Genomic DNA, 16,969 nt, shown 5'->3' with positions numbered 1-16,969 from the left:
CATTGATTTAAGTTAATCTTGTTATATAGGTGAGGAGGGTTTTTTACTTTCACTGAAGCAACCAGTCTCAAAAAACAAACAAAACTGTATCATCTCCAAATGTCATTACAATGCAAAACACCCAGTGTTAACTCTACAAAATTTGTACTAATTTATGTAAAAATTCATGTAAAAGGGTCTTTTTTGAATACCATAGCATGCTTTGAAGGGAGCATTAAGGCCAAGCATTTTCTGTCATTCATTATGCCAGAACATTTGGCACAAAAACGTTTACCTCAAGTCTCCCATAGTGTCTGCATAATGTTAAAAGTAATAATCTTAATAGTATTAAGAGGAGACACAGAGTCTAGATCCATCTGATTGCTGTATCATTTACTAGCTATGATGTGGGGAAGTTACTTAACCTCCCTGTGCCTCAATTTCTCATCTGTAAAATAATAATTTCAGTACCTGCTTCTACTGTACAGGTATACAGCCCATCCTACTGGATATATATGGTGTAAATTATAAAATTTCCTGACAGCAAGTTAGGAGTAGAGGTTTAGGACAGTGCACAGGATCAGCCTATCCCAGAATTGTTGCTTGGAGATGAACCAGGCCACAGAGCTGGCCAGCCTGTGAAGGGCCTCTTGGTTGCCCAATGGTTAACACTCACTGCTGGCCAAAGTGTCGTTGGTTTGAACCTACTAGTCCCTCCTTGGGAGAAAAGACCCGGCCATCTGCTCTGGGAGAAAAGACCTGGCAGTCATTCCTGGGGAGAAAAGATTTACAGCAGAAGAACCCTATGTGGCAGTTCTACTCTGTCCTATAGGGTCACTATGAGTAGGAATTGACTCCACCACACACAACAACCACCTAATAAGGAGCCCTTGTTGGCAAAATGGTTAAAGCATTAGCCTGTTAACCAAAAGGTTGGCAGTTTGAACCTACCCAGAAGCTCTGCCAGAGAAAGACCTGGCAATCTGCTTTTGTAGAGATCACAGCCAAGAAAAACCAATGGGGTAGTTCAACTCTGTCACATGGGGTCGCTGTGAGTCAGAATTGACTTGACTGCACCCAACAACAACCAATTTGAACAAACAAAAAGCTGTTGACTACATATGTGTAAGAATGAAACTACTCTTCATAGGGTTGGCAAAGGCTGATTTGGAAGTAAATTATCAGGCCTTTCTTCCAAGGCATCTCTAGGTGGACTCCAACCTCCAACCTTTCAGTTAGTATCTGAGTCTATTCACTCTGTAGGCTATACCAAAAATGGAAAGGTAATCTAGTGTTCTGTGCAACAAAGGGGTCCGGGCCTAAAATTCTTGAGGAGCCTTAGACCCTTGGAGCTTAGCTAGGGAGCAAGAACATGACGGTATTATATGAGTCTGAGATCTTACTCCCCTTCCATGAAGTGGTTCAGCCCAAATGACCCAGCTCCCTGGCAACCACTGGAAAAATGTTGCAAAAGGCAGCCCTCTGATCATTGGAGACCAAAGAGCTTTCTTTCCTCAACCTTAGAAGGATTTCAGAACAGTTAAATCAAAGTTCTTAGAACAGAGACCAATCACACTAATGCCCAGTGTTAATTGTTATTCTTTTTATTACCTAGTATGTGTAAAGTAAGTGGCAAAGAATCTTACTTGTTTGTTTGTTTTACTTCATTCTCTCAATAGTATCAGGTAAGTACTATTATCATATTTCTGATATTTCTACTATAGCAGGTAAGTACTACACCTAGATATAGAAATAAATATAGCTATTTTTATATAGATATACAGATAGAGTAAAACCTGTGTAGAGCAGAAACCTGTCAGAGAAGAAAAACCTTATTTCCCACTAAAACAAGCAATAGAAATGTGGTAAGACTGCACCCTGTCAATGGCAGAAAACTTGCAAAACCTGGAAAAAGGCAGTCCTGTCAAGTTCCAGCTCTCACAGGTTTTACTCTACATAATTACAAATACATAGACAAGCCTGTATAAAACCGAAGCTCAGAGAGGTTCAGTTAATGTCCCCAAGGTGGTAAAGCAGGCTACCAGATGTCAAAGGAGTTTTATCCCCTAAAATATGGAATGTTATAGATTCTTCACGACTCACGCTGGAGATGTCTCTTAGAAATACAGCCTGTGATGTTGTCTCATTGTGCAGTTCATTTAGTAGCACTGGGGAAGGTCTACAAGTCAGTATTTTCAAACAAAAACAAAAACTTTCCAAGTGACTCTGACATGAAGATGATTTGGGAATTCCTGGGAAACATTGAGTAGATGGGAGAAGTTAGAATCCATTCCCCTTCCCCCCAAAAAATGCTTTTGAAAATGAAAGGATGTGTCTCCACCAGACTGAGTCCAGCACAACTAGATGGTGCGTGGCTACCACTACCCTACTTTTCTGACAGGGTCCAGGACAGAGCTGGAGAAAAATGAAGAACAAAATTCTAACTAAAAAAAAAAAAAACAGACTTAAGGGTCTGACAGAGACTGGAGAAACCCTGAGAGTATGGCCCCCGGAAACCCTTTTAGCTCAGTAGTGAAGTCAGTCCTGAGGTTCACCCTTCAGCCAAAGATTAGACAGGCACACAAAACAAAACGAGACTAAAGGAGCACACCAGCCCAGTGGCAAGAATAGGAAGGCAGGAGGGGACAGGAAAGCTGGTAATGGGGAACCTAATGTTGCGAAGGGGAGAGCATAGACATGTTGGCAACCAACGTCAAAAAACTATATATATATATATATAAAAATATATATATATATATATAAATTGTTTAATGAGAAGTTAGTTTGCTCTGTAAACCTCCATCTAAAGTACAATAATAAAAAAAATGTTTTTAGCTTAAAAAATAAATGAAAATGAAAGGGTATAATTGATAATTTTGCTGGAAAAATATAGGTAAGTCTAGGACATCCATAAATATTTACCTACAGTTAAAATGAAAGCAGGAGGATAATGTATGATCAGATGTTGCACAGTTGATGAGTTACCGGGTCAGAGTTTAAGACAGTTATCATATTCTCCCAGGGCTCTTGTTAGGATAGAAATAAAGCTTACGATTTGGATATGCTTCCAGGGAGTGTAGGATCAGGTAAGCACCATATGACAAGTAGCCAGTGTTACAAGGAAAGGCAGGAGGGGGCACAGCCAGGTTAGAAAATGCCTGGAGTGGCGATGACATGAGTTGTCAGCATGGCAGGCATATTTTCATATATCAATTGAATTATCATACAAGATCACACAGCTAATAAATATCACATTCAGTGTCAAAACTAGTCCTCCTGACCTCCTTCTAGAACTCTTGATTTGTGGTCCTAGCTAGAGTACAGCATGAGAAAAAAGAAGGCAAAAAAGGAACCTAGGGAAAGAGGTACAGACAAACTTCATCCACTTCAAAATGTTGCCTAGGATCACTCTCTGCACACAACTCATGATTAAGACTCAGAAAAGGATAATATAGGTAGGTGGGTATAGTCTGCCCCTAATATGGTTTATTTTATATATATATGTATATATATATATATATATATATATATATATACACATAACTCTGACACAAAGTAATTCTCCTCTAATAATAAAGCAATTCTCATAAAGGAGGATATTATGATGGCCTGTGAGGGGAATGGTGATATTTTTGCCCTTTTGTGAAATTGATAATGTATTTCTTGCAAAATTATTTTCACAACTCAATATTGTATGTATTCTATGTAAGATTTTACAAATGATAATTGCCTCTGATGGCTTAGTACTTTCACCGTTACATAGATCACCTAAATTCTAATTTACCTCACTTAATTGTGATTTGGCAGGCCTCTAAACAATTTCTAAACATTTGTCAGCTTTTAAAGAATATCGGTGGGGTAGATAGTCAACCAAAACCATTGTTACAGAGATAACAGTGTACTACGATACAAGGGAAGGTCCAGCTTGTACCCCACTATATGACTGGTTTATTTTAGAGACAGAGGGATTACAGTATTCAACGTTCTTTCTCTGAGTAAGACAATGTTGCTATGGTTTCTGGTATCCCTAGTTACACAATTACATGCAAAGAAAAAAAAAATCACAGAAAGCGTATATCCAAAGAAGCAGGAAACTATGATACACCAATGGATACTAATGAAATGTGAAATATTCTGACTATACCATATTTCCTTCCACTACCCCCTTCCTAAACCAAAAGCAAACAGCACCCAAACATTGTGAAGATTATACAATACTATTATGGAGTTTAAATCCAAATAGATTGATTAAAATTAGAAACCGTACAGCTTCCACAACTAGACGTATTTCATATACTCTGTATATGAGAAATAAAGAATATATAAGGTTGTCACAGGAATTTATTTTGAAAGAAACTAGTCCTTTGAAAAGTAACATGTAGTGGAGCAATATGAACTAACTGGTTGACCTCTTTCTCTACCACTGGCATTACCATGATGGTTTTGTTCATGGCAGTGCTATACATGATGACCTTAAAGTACAACTTGAAGTGAGCTCTGAAATCACCGATGAACTATTTAATCATCCTTATTAAATTTTTATTTGAAATATGGTCAATTGTTTGTTGTAAACAATAGAAACACAGTTGTAAAGCAGGGCTACTTGCCTTCAAGTCTCAACTCGGCCAACAGTACTATCGATGCCAGTTTCTCATCACGAAATAGCGAGAGTAGTAATAGCAAACTCATAGGATTCTGTATGTTTGGCATATGTGAATGATCAAGTAAATATTAGTTATTACTGATAATGAAATTTTCATCCTTTAAGGTACACATGGTGTTGGCATGAGTCAAAATTGATGATTATTAACCAGACATTTCAATGGAACACATTATTACAGAGTGTTTAGTATATAATATATAAACCAACTTCAAATCTCACCTCTGCCATACACTTTCTCTGAAAACTCAGACAGCCTAGGTTCCTTGAGTCCTGGCTGACTCATCTATAAAGTGTAGATAATAATGAATCTCTATTTCTTTTTTTTTTTAATTTTGTAGGCTGGTTGTGAAAAATATTTGAAGAGCCTGGTATAGAGCCTATCCAGACAAAACATAACCTGTTGCTATCAAGTCGATTATGACTTATAGTGACCCTATAGGACAGAGTAGAACTGCCCCCATAGGATTTCCAAAGAGTGGCTGGTAGATTCGAACTGCCGACCTTTTGTTTAGCAACCATAACGCTTAACCACCGCACCACCAGGACTGCAGTATAGAGCCTAACACACAGTAATCTCTTAAATATCAGAGAATTTTTTTTTTAGATCATTTGGAATAACCAGATATTTACCAGAGTAATGTAGCAGTAGTTCATTAAAAATGAGGCCCCTGTGCCAAGGCACGAGCCCAGGGGTTAAGTGCTCGGATGCTAAAGAAAAGGTTGCTGTTTCAAACCCACCAGCCACTGCGCAGTAGAAAGATGTGGCAGTCTGCTTCCATAAAGATTACAGCCACAGAAACCATTTGGGGCAGCTCTACTCTGTCCTATAGGGTACCTATGACTCGGAATCAACTTGATGGCAACAGGTTTGGTTTTCTTGGTGCCAAATAAAGAAAAGAAAGAAAATGTGTTTCAGTTTTTATATAGTAAAGCACAACGTTTAGGCATATTTTCTCAGCATTATGTTAAAGCAAGGAGTAAGCTTAGGTAAGGTGGTGTTTTGTAAGTTAAGAGTAAAGGATTCCTCACTGCTGGGTCCCCTTCTTCCCCTCCACTGTCCTCAGAGACCTGAGAAAGTACACAGGAATTGCCACATAGAAATTGACTGAGTAAATCAGAAATAAAGACAACGCAGTCTGAGATAAATCTTTATTGAGACCATTACTGAGACCATTACTGAGGGGTCAGTTAATTGTAGAATTAGACAATTGTACCTGAAAAAGATAAGTTCGGAGGCTAATGTTTCTTTCTTGTTTTTTCTGTTTTACTAATTGGTAATAAGATATTAGATGAAACCTGTTTTTTAAAAGTTTTGTTAATTCGTACAAAGTACATATCTCTAACTAAAAATTGAAGTTCTGGTTGTGTGTTTAAATTTTTTTCTTTAATTTCATTGTGCTTTAGATTAACGTTTACAACCAAATTAATTTCTCATTCAAAAATTTATACACAAAATGGTTTGTGACATTGGTCACAATCCCTGTGATGTGTCAGCGCTCTCCCCCTTTTCCTTTCCACCCTGGGTTCCTGGGGTCAATTCCTCCAGTTTTCCTGTCCCTTCCTCCCTTCTTGCTTTTGGGCAGGTGTTGCCTGTTTGGCCTCATGTACCTGGTTAAACTAAGAAGCATGTTGCTCACATGTGTTATTGTTTGTTTCATAGGCCCGTCCAATCCTTGGCGGAAAGGTGGACTTCGGGTATGGCTTTGGTTCTCAGTCAGCACTTTTTTTTTGGGGGGGGGGTGCAATTTCTTATTCTCTGATTTGAAAAATAGCGAACCTTACAGTGATTTTGCAGGAATGACAGCAGGGAGCAGAAATGTTCCTTTCCAAAAATCTAGGGAGTGACTCTAATGCTGCGGGGAGAAGCGTGATAGGCTGTAGGGACTTCCAGAACATTCGAATTGGAATGTGATTCTGCTTCAATGATTTAAAAAGAGAAATAAAAGCAATTCAGATAACCTTGGCTGGAAGTTCATTTAACTGACAGTTCTGATTGACTTGTAGAACGCTCTTCTATAATGCGTGAGGATGTATAATTAGTTCTTTGACTTAGCTCTAGGGGTAAGTTCTTAAGGTAGGGACACTCTCAAGTAAGGAAATCACATACTTTTCTGAATCTCCAGCCTTTTAAATTTCTTCCTGGTTGATAGTTGAAACTATTCTTCTAAGGATTACTACTCAACAGGTAGGTACTTCATGGAAATCACAGCTGTGGTAGAACACTGGGCTGGACTGGGAATCAAGAAACCAGATTTTATTTCCTGTTTGGATACTAATTAGGTGAGTGACCCTAAGCAAGTCATTTCATCTCTCTGGGTTTTAGTTTTATCATCTGTTAAATGAAAATAAAAGAATTAGGTGGCCTCACAGGATTCATAAAATATTAGAGATGAAATGGACCATAGTCTACAAATGGAGGCATTTGTTTTACTGATGAAAGAACAGAGCTCCTGAGGGATTTCGTGTCCTGCCAGGCGGTCAGTTAAGAGAAAAGTGAAAATATTCCAAGCCTAACTTCTACATGTTGAAACTTTACAAACTCATCCATTAGCCAAAGAACTATGAATAAAACAGTTTCCTAATCTGTGGATTAAGTATATATAAGAAATATATAAATATGTTCCTTCTATGTTTGTTGTGATGTTTATTATATTAATGTGTATGTGCATTATATGTATGGTAAAACCTGCAAATGCTGGAACCTGTGTAAGGTGGAAACCTGTCAGAGAAGGAAAACTCACTAAAAGAGTGATACAAAGGTAGTAAGACTGTACCCTGTGAAAGACAGAAAACTTGCAAGACCTAGAAAAACAAGGCAGCTCTCACAGATTTTGCTATGTATTTATATATATATCCCCAAAAACCCAAAACCCATATATATATATATATATATATATATATACATCTATATACATCTATATATATATATATATATATATATATGGAAACCCTGGTGGGGTAGTGGTTAAGTGCTTCGGCTGCTAACCAAGAGGTCAGCAGTTCAAATCCACCAGGCGCTCCTTGGAAACTCTATGGGGCAGTTCTACTCTGTCCTCTAGAGTTGCTATGAATCGGAATTGACTTGACGGCAGTGGTGGGTATATATATAAAAAACCCAAACCCAGTGCCGTCGAGTCGATATAAATAAAACCAAAACCAAACCCATTGCCATCAAGTCGATTCTGACTCATAGTGACCCTATAGGACAGAGCAGAACGGCCCCATAGAGTTTCCAAGGACCGGCTGGTGGATTTGAACTGCAGACTTTTAGTTAGCAGCTGAGCTCTTAACCACTGCACCACCAGGGCTTCCATCAATAGCATATAAAAACGATTTTTTGTATACTCCTGGGCCTTTTGTTTTAATTTCTAAGAAATCTGACATTATTAAAAACACACACACACACACACAACCTATCAATGTAATGCAAGTAAGTGAATTTGTTCATGATTACCTACTTGTCAAGAAATTTATGATCAGTGAATTTAGTTTAGACGTTGCTTAAAGAGAGAGTGACTGTTTAAGTTCTTTCCAATTGTACAAAATCAGTATCTAGAAGATGCAGAAGGAGCAAAGAATTAAACCTATGCGATGTCACAGAGGAATTTCCCTGGAATGACACGGTTACTGGCTTCCAAGGTCCCCATGGGAGCTTATTAAGTTGGTGAATTGCCCCCAACTTTGAAACGCTGATTTGTCAAAGCCGTATGATTCTCAGGTTACTGAGAAACTTTCGGGGCTTCCTCAAATTAACTAAGCTCTTAAGAAAAGACATATAAAACCAGAAAGTTGATTTATCAATTTACCACTTAAAAAAAAAAAATTCCCAAAGAGACTAAGTGGTTCTATCTTTTGATTAGTTTGTTCTTGTTATAGGTAACAAGCACCCTAGGATAGTCAGTTTATAACAAAAAGTTTATTCTCATCCTGTACACCAATGTTATTGCAGCACTTTTCATGATAGCTAAAATGTGGAAACAAACAAAATGTCCATCAACAGATGAATGGATAAACAAAATGTGCTACATATATACAATAGAACATTAGTCAGCCATAAAGAGAAATGCGTCCTGATGTGTATTACAACAGGGATGAACCTTGAAAACATTATGCTGAGTGAAACAAGTCAGTCATAAAAGGACAAACACTGTATGATCTCACTTACAGGAAATAAGCAAATATATAGAAACCAAAGATTATTAGTGGCTACCAGAGGTGGGGTGGAAAACCCGGTGGCATAGTGGTTAAGTGCTACAGCTGCTAACCAAAGGGTCAGCAGTTCGAATCTGCCAGGCGCTCGTTGAAAACTCTATGGAGCAGCTCTACTCTGTCCTATAGGGTCGCTATGAGTCAGAATCCACTTGATGGGACTGGGTTTTCTGGGTTACCAGAGGTGGGAAGGGGGAAAGAAGGTGATTTTGCTTCAGGGGCATTGAATTTATGTTAATACTGGTGGAATAATTTGGAAAAGGATAGCGAGAATGGTGGTACAACTCGAAGAATATAATAAATATCACTGAATTGTACATGTAGAAATTATTGAATTGTCATATGTTTTGTTGTGCACATTTTCACTGCAATAAAATAGAGAAAAAAAGTTTGTTTTCTTGCTTTCAAAATCACATCAAAGAACATAATTGCTTGTAGTTTCAAGTGAGGTAGCAAGTAATTTCTTCACTGACCACACCCTCTTCTCAGGGAAGGTGCCACCTGTTCATAGAGTAACAGTCTGTGATACTGCGTTTCTTTCCTAAAGTCATACATATATAGTAAATGGAAGTGACTATATGCCCATATGTTTTGCTAAATATTTGTAACAGTAGGAGAAATGTGCAACATATTTAGCAACAGTATGGGAAACAGAACAGAGAGTTCTCAAAGTCCTGGAACAGCCCACAATTCCATCAGCTGTCGTATCTATACTTGCTGAATTGTGGGGCAGTCTGGTATCACCTATGGGTGGGCGTCCTTTGGGGAGTGCAGGGTAGCAGCTACCTAACAGCCAATACAGAAATATTTCAATAGTTTTAGCAACCAGCTTACTGTCCTGGTGCATACAAACTGAATATCTCCCCTGGGTATTTGGACCTCTTCTCAATATATTCCCTTTTTTGCCCTGGTCGCCTAAATAAATTTTAACTTAAGCTTCTCTTAATGTTTAAGGTGGACATTTAGAACATGAGCTCTTGTAGCAAATTGTAATAGTGATGCCCTTCAGGTTTCCAAAATGTATCAAATGATGCTAGATTGTGATGACTTAGGAATTTTTATATCTGCTCTCTGAATTCCTTTTTCTACCTCCTCCTATGAGGGCTGTCTCTTCTGTTTTTATCCTCACACTTTCCTCTCAGAGATTCAACTTAATTTAAATCAACTCTAAGCAGTAAATCCTGGCTGATTTTTTAGAAATACGTGTCAAATAATGATGAATAAATTTCAAGTTGTTGCTCAAGGGACTACTTTATGTGTAAAGGTCATATATGATAGTTTTGGACCTTGTGACACATATGTTTTCGCTCCTGGACACCTCTTGGTTAATGTCAGGGTCCTCCCATGTATTAAAAATATACCGATTTGACTTATTGTAAATACTGGATAAGTACCAAATTGTGCTTAATATTACTGCTTGGAGTGAAAATTAGCAGCTTACAAGCCAAACCTACCAGTAGTTGTGTTTTGATTGGCCAGTAAAGTGCTATTGTTTTATGCCAATGTTCTTAAAGCTTTGGTAGTCAACCTTCAAAAATCAGATGTTATTTAATATAAAGCTGGTTCTCTGGCTTCTCCTGGAAAACAGAAAGTTCTGGCAATATTGGGCCCATATATTAACATGAAAAGCAGCTAAACAGCAGCTGCTTTTTTTAGATGAATTTCCAGACTGCTGTTGCTGGCAATATGGGTGACTTGATGATCAAAATATTTTCACAAAATCAATTTAATGTTGACTAAAATATTTTTTTTCTTTCTTTTGGCATAGTTGGGTCACACATGAATAGAAAATAAGGTCTTGAGTCTGCTAGAGATAAGGAACACCAACTTACCCCTATGTTTCAGTCAAATAGTAGAATACAATCAGTTTTTCCACTGGCAAAGGAGTCTATCCAGGTGTTGTCTACATCTGTGTAAAACCCCTGTTTAAAAAAAAACCTGACCTGAGAATTTCAAACCATAGGTCTGTAACTTCCCTGGGTTTGGGCATTTAATTTAAACTCTAGTAACTTCCTAGCAAAATAAGAAATTAGTGACAGGTGATCCCAGGCTAAACCTCTCTGAAGAAGCTCTCACAGCAGACCTTAGAAGATTCCTATGAAGAAAACATCAAAACCCCACTAAAGCAGACATTTTCAATTTGTTTTTTAATTTTTATTGTGCTTTAAGTGAAAGTTTACAAATCATGTCAGTCTCTCATACAAAAACTTATATATACCTTGCTATGTACTCCTAGTTGCTCTCCCTCTAATGAGACAGCACGCTCCTTCCCTCCACTCTCTATTTTCCTGTCCATTCAGCCAGCTTCTGTCCCCCTCTGCCCTCTCACCTCTTCTCCAGACAGGAACTGCCCATAGTCTCATGTGTCTACGTGATCCAAGAAGCTCACTCTTCTCTGGTATCATTTTCTATCCCATCTGACCACATAGTGCCATCCAATCCCTGTCTGAAGAGTTGGCTTTGGGAATGGTTCCTATCTTGGGCTAACAGAAGGTCTGGGGACCATGATCTCTGGGTCCTTCTAGTCTCAGTCAGACCATTAAGTCTGGTCTTTTTAAAAGAATTTGAGGTCTGCATCTCACTGCTCTCCTGCTCCCTAAGGGGTTCTCTCTTGTGTTCCTTGTCAAGGGAGTCATCAGTTGTAGCCAGGCACCGTCTAGCTCTTCTGGTCTCAAGCTGATGTAGTCTGAGGTTTATTTGGCCTTTTCTGTCTCTTGGGCTAATTAATAATTACCTTGTGTCTTTGGTGTTCTTCATTCCTTGCTCCAGGTGGGTTGAGACCAATTGGTGCATCTTAGATGACTGCTTACTATATTTTAAGATTCCAGACACCACTCTCCAAAGTGGGATGCAGAATGTTTTCTTAATAGATTTTATGATGTCAATTGACTTGGATGTCTACTGAAACAATGGTCCCTAAGCCCTCCCCCCTGCTTAAGCTGGCCTTCGAAGCGTTCAGTTTATTCAGGACAGTTCTTTGCTTTTGGTATAGTCCAGCAGTGCTGACGCCTCCCTTCTTATCTACTTATCTACTATCTAATTAGTGAAAAACCCTCCCTTTCCCTCCCTCCCCGCTCTCATAACCATCAAAGAATATTTTCTTCTCTGTTTAAACTATTTTTTGAGATCTTATAATAGTGGTCTCAGACAATATTTGTCCTTTTGCAACTGACTAATTTCACTCAGCACAATGCCTTCCAGGTTCCTCCATGTTATGAAATGTTTCATTGATTCATCATTGTTCTTTATCAATGTGTAGTATTCCATTGTGTGAATATACCATAATTTATTTATCCATTCATCTGTTAAAGGGCATCTTGGTTGCTTGATCTTTTTGCTATTGTAAACAGTGCTGCAAAGAACATGGGTGTGCATATATCTGTTCATGTAAAGGCTCTTAATTCTCTAGGATATATTCCAAGGAGTGGGATTGCCGTGTCATATGGTAGTTCTATTTCTAGCTTTTTAAGGAAGGGCCAAATCCATTTCCAAAGTGGTTGAACCATTTGTCATTCCCACCAGCAGTGTATAAGCGTTCCAATCTCTCCACACCCTCTCCAACATTAATTATTTTGTGTTTTTTGGATTAATGCCAGGCTTTTTGGAATGAGATGGAATCTCATTGAAGTTTTTATTTGCTTTTCTCTAATGGCTAATGATCATGAGCGTTTCCTCATGTATCTGTTAGCTACCTGAATGTCTTCTCTAGTGAAGTGCCTGTTCATATTCTTTGACCATTTTTTAATTGGGTCATTTGTCTTTTTGTAGTTGAGTTTTTGCAGTATCACGTAGATTTTAGAGATCAGATGTTGATCGGAAATGTCATAGTTAAAAACTTTTCCCCGGTCTGTAGGTAATCTTTTTACTCTTTTGGTGAAGTCTTTGGATGAGCATAGGTGTTTGATATTTAGGAGCTCCCAGTTATCTAGTTTCTCTTCTGCGTTGTTAGTAATCTTTGTATACTCTTTATGCAATGTATTAGGGCTCCTAGTGTTGTGCTTATTTTTTCTTCAATGATCTTTATCATTTTAGATTTTATATTTATGTCTTTGATCCATTTTCAGTTAGTTTTTGTGCATGGTGTGAGGTATGGGTCTTGTTTCATTTTTTGCAAATGGATATCCAGTTATGCCAGCACCATTTGTTAAAGAGACTGTATTTTTCCAATTTAACTGACTTTAGGCCCTTATGAAATATCAGCTGCTCATACATGGATGGATTTGTGTCTGGACTCTCAATTCTGTTCCATTGGTCTATGTATCTGTTGTTGTACCACTACCAGGCTGTTTTGACTACTGTGGCTGTATAATAGGTTCTAATATCAGGTAGCGTGAGGCCTCTCACTTTGTTCTTCTTTTTCAGTAATGCTTTACTTATCCAGGGCCTCTTTCCCTTCCATATGAAGTTAGGGATTTGTTTCTCCATCTCATTGAACAATGTCGTTGGAATTTGGATTGGTATTGCATTGTATCTATGGTTGGCTTTTGGTAGAAGAGACATTTTTACAATGTTAAGTCCTCTAATCCATGAGCAAGGTATGTTTTTTCACTTATGCAGGTCTCTTTTGGTTTCTTGCCGTAGTGTCTTGTAGCTTCCTTTGTACAGGTCTTTTCCATCTCTGGAAAGATTTATTCCTCAGTATTTTATCTTTTGAGGGGCTACTGTAAATGGTATTGATTTGGTGATTTCCTCTTCGATGTTCTTTTTATTGGTGTAGAGGAATCCAATTGTTTTTTCTGTGTTTATCTTGTATCCCGATACTCTGCTGAACTCTTCTACTAGTTTCAGTAGTTTTTCTTGAGAGCTCTTTAGGGTTTTCTGTGTATAAGATCATTTCATCTGAAAATGGAGATACTTTTACTTCTTTCTAACCAATCTGGATGCCTTTTATTTCTTTATCTAGCCTAATTGCTATGGCTAGAACCTCCACCACAATGTTGAATAAGAGTGGTGATAAAGGGCATCCTTGTGTGGTTCCTAGTCTCAGGAGGAACGTTTTCAGACTCTCCATTTAGAATGATGTTGGCTATTGGCTTTGTATAAATGCCTTTTATTATGCTGAGGAATTTTCCTTCTATTCCTATTTTGCTGAGAGTTTTTATCATGAACGGGTTTTGGACTTTGTCAAAAGCCTTTTCTGCGTCAATTGATAAGATCATGTGTTTCTTGTCTTTTGTTTATTTATATGACGGATTACATTAATTGTTTTCTAATGTTGAACCATCCACGCATACCTAGTATGAATCCCACTTGTTCATGACCAATTATTTTTTTGATATGTTGTTGAATTCTATTGGCTAGAATTTTGTTGAGGATTTTTACATCTAACTTCACGAGGGATGTAGGTCTGTAATTTTCTTTTTTTGTAGTATCTTTACCTGGTTTGGGTATCAGGGATATGCTGGCTTCACAGAACGTGTTCGGGAGTATTTGAACATTTTCTGTGCTTTCAAATATCTTTAGTAGTAGTGATATTAACTCTTTTCTGAAAGTTTGATAAAAATCTGCAGTGAAGCTGTCTGGGCCAGAGCTTTTTTTTTGTTGGGGTTTTTAATTTAACTTTTCTATTTCCTCTTTTGTAATGGGTCTATTTAGTTGTTCTACCTCTGTTTGTGTTAGGTAGATACTGTTAGGTAGGTACTGTTTTTCTAGAAATTCATCCATTCCTTCCATGTTTTCAAGTTTGTTAGAGTACAATTTTTCATATTAATCCGATACGATTCTTTTAATTTTAGTTGGGTCCATTGTAATATCATCCAACTCATTTTTTTTTTCAGGTTATTTGCTTCCTCTCCTGCTTTTCTTTTGTCAGTTTGCCCAATGGTTTATCAATTTTGTTAATTTTTTCAAAGAACCAAATTTTGGTCTTGTTATTTTTAACCCTTCAATTGTTTTTTTGTTCTTGCCGCAGGTCGGGATGGTCATGTGGGAGCAGAGGCGCACAGGTGCGTATCCTTGGGAGCAGAGGTGAGTGTGCGGCCGTGCCAGTGGGGGGCCACACATTTGGGGCCCGGCACGTGGGTCTTGAGCGGGGCTCCTGACCTGTTAGGCCGTGCAGTTTGCAGGGGGCGCTGTTGGGCTAGGCTGAGCCCTCCTGCCGGACCAGCAGCCCGCTCTGCGCCGAGCGCATTGGGGCTGGTGGTATACCCAAGCACCCCTGCCTCCCTGGCATCTGGGCCTCAGGGCATCCAGGCAGGACCCTCACTCTGAGGCAGAGGATCCAGCTCGCCACCAGGTGCTGCCCCGCTGGGCTGGCTGGGATCCAGGTCCTGGGTCACTGTCGTCCTCGCCTGCCAGCCTTCTGGCTCTCCATGGACCCTCCGCCACTCACCCAGGACCTCTGGAGCTTGTGGAGGGCTGAGCCCAGTGGTAGAGGCTGGGAACAATTATTTAATTCTTCTGTAATTTTTATTATTTGCTTTCTTTGGTGCGTAAGAGTTTCTTTTGTTGCTCGCTTTCTATTTGTTCAAGTTGTAGGGATAATTCTTTGATTTGGGCCCTTTCTTCTTTTTGGATGTGTGCATTTATGGATATCAATTGACCTCCAAGCCCAGCTTTTGCTGTGTCCCAAAGGTTGTGATTGGAAGTGTTTTCACTGTCATTGGATTCTATGAATTTCTTTATTCCATCCTTGACGTATTCTATAAGCCAGTCTTTTTTGGGGAGGGTGTTGTTCAGTTTCCAAGTGTTTGATTTCTTTCCCCTGCTTTTCCTGTTATTGATTTTTCCTTTTATGGACTTATGGTCAGAAAAGATGCTTTGTAGTATTTCGATGTTTTGGATTCTGCTAAGGCTTGCTTTATGGCCTGTTCTAGAGACTGTTACATGTGACTTGGAACAGAAAGTTTACTTGGCTGCTGTTGGGTGAAGTGTTCTGTATATGTCAATGAGGTCAAGTTGGTTGATTGTAGCATTTAGATCTTCCATGTCTTTATTGAGCTTCTTTCAGGATATCCTGTCCTTCACCGAAAGTGGTGTGTTGAACTCTCCAACTATAATTGTGGTGCTATCTCACTTTTCAATGCTATTTAAACTTTTATGTATCTTGCAGTCCTGTCATTAGGTGCATAAATATTTAATATGGTAATATCCTCCTGGTATATTGTCCCTTTAGTATATATATATATATTTATATGTAATATATTATATATATAATATATTATATATATTTATATATATAATATATTATATATATTATATATATTTATATAGTGTCCTCCCTTATCCTTTGTTATAGATTAACTTTAAAGTCTATTTTGTCAGAATTTAATATTGCCACTCCTGCTCCTTTTTGATTGTTTTTTGCTTGATATAATTTTTCCATCCTTTGAGTTTTAGTTTGTCTCTGAGTCAAAGGTGTGTCTCTTGTAGGCAGCATATAGACAGAACATGTTTTTTTTTAATCCATTCTGCCACTCTCTGTCTCTTTATTGGTGCATTTAGTCCATTTACATTCAGCGTAATTATGGATATGAGTTTAGTACTGTCATTTTGATGTCGTTTTTTGTGTGTTGTTGACAGTTTCTTTTTCCCACTTAATTTTTTGTGCTGAGTGTTTTATCTTTATATATTGTCTTTTCCTCTTATTTGTTGTAGTTGATTTTGTTTCTGCTGAGTATTTTTTTTTGTGTGTGTGTGTGTTTTATTTTGATGAGTAGGATTGTTGGTCTCCTTTGTGATTACCTTAATATTTACCCCTATTTTTCATATTTAAACCTAACTTTTATTTCTTTATATCGCCGTGTCTTCCTCCCCGTAAGAAAGATCTATGACTACATTTCTTTGTCCCTATTTATTGTTTTAATGTTGTCTTCTTTTATATAATGACTTTTTATCTTGACTTATTTCTGTGATTTCCCTGTCTGGATTGACATCTGAGTGCCCTGTCCAGTGCTCTTGTCTTGGTTTGATGTCTGATATTATTGATTTTCTAACCAGAGAACTCCCTTTAGTATTTCTTGTAGTTTTGGTTTGGTTTTTATGAATTCCCTAAACTTCTGTTTATCTGGTAATGTCCTCATTTTGCCTTCATAAACGAGAGACAGTTTTGCTGGATATATGATTCTTGGCTGCCATTTTTTTTCCTTCAATGCTTTGTATAAGTCACTCTCTTGCCTT

Source organism: Elephas maximus, chromosome 6 (assembly GCF_024166365.1).
Source record: "Elephas maximus indicus isolate mEleMax1 chromosome 6, mEleMax1 primary haplotype, whole genome shotgun sequence".
In the NCBI taxonomy this organism is placed as follows: Eukaryota; Metazoa; Chordata; class Mammalia; order Proboscidea; family Elephantidae; genus Elephas; species Elephas maximus.
The sequence above is the reverse complement of the archived record's forward strand: the minus strand, read 5'-3'. Positions refer to the sequence as shown.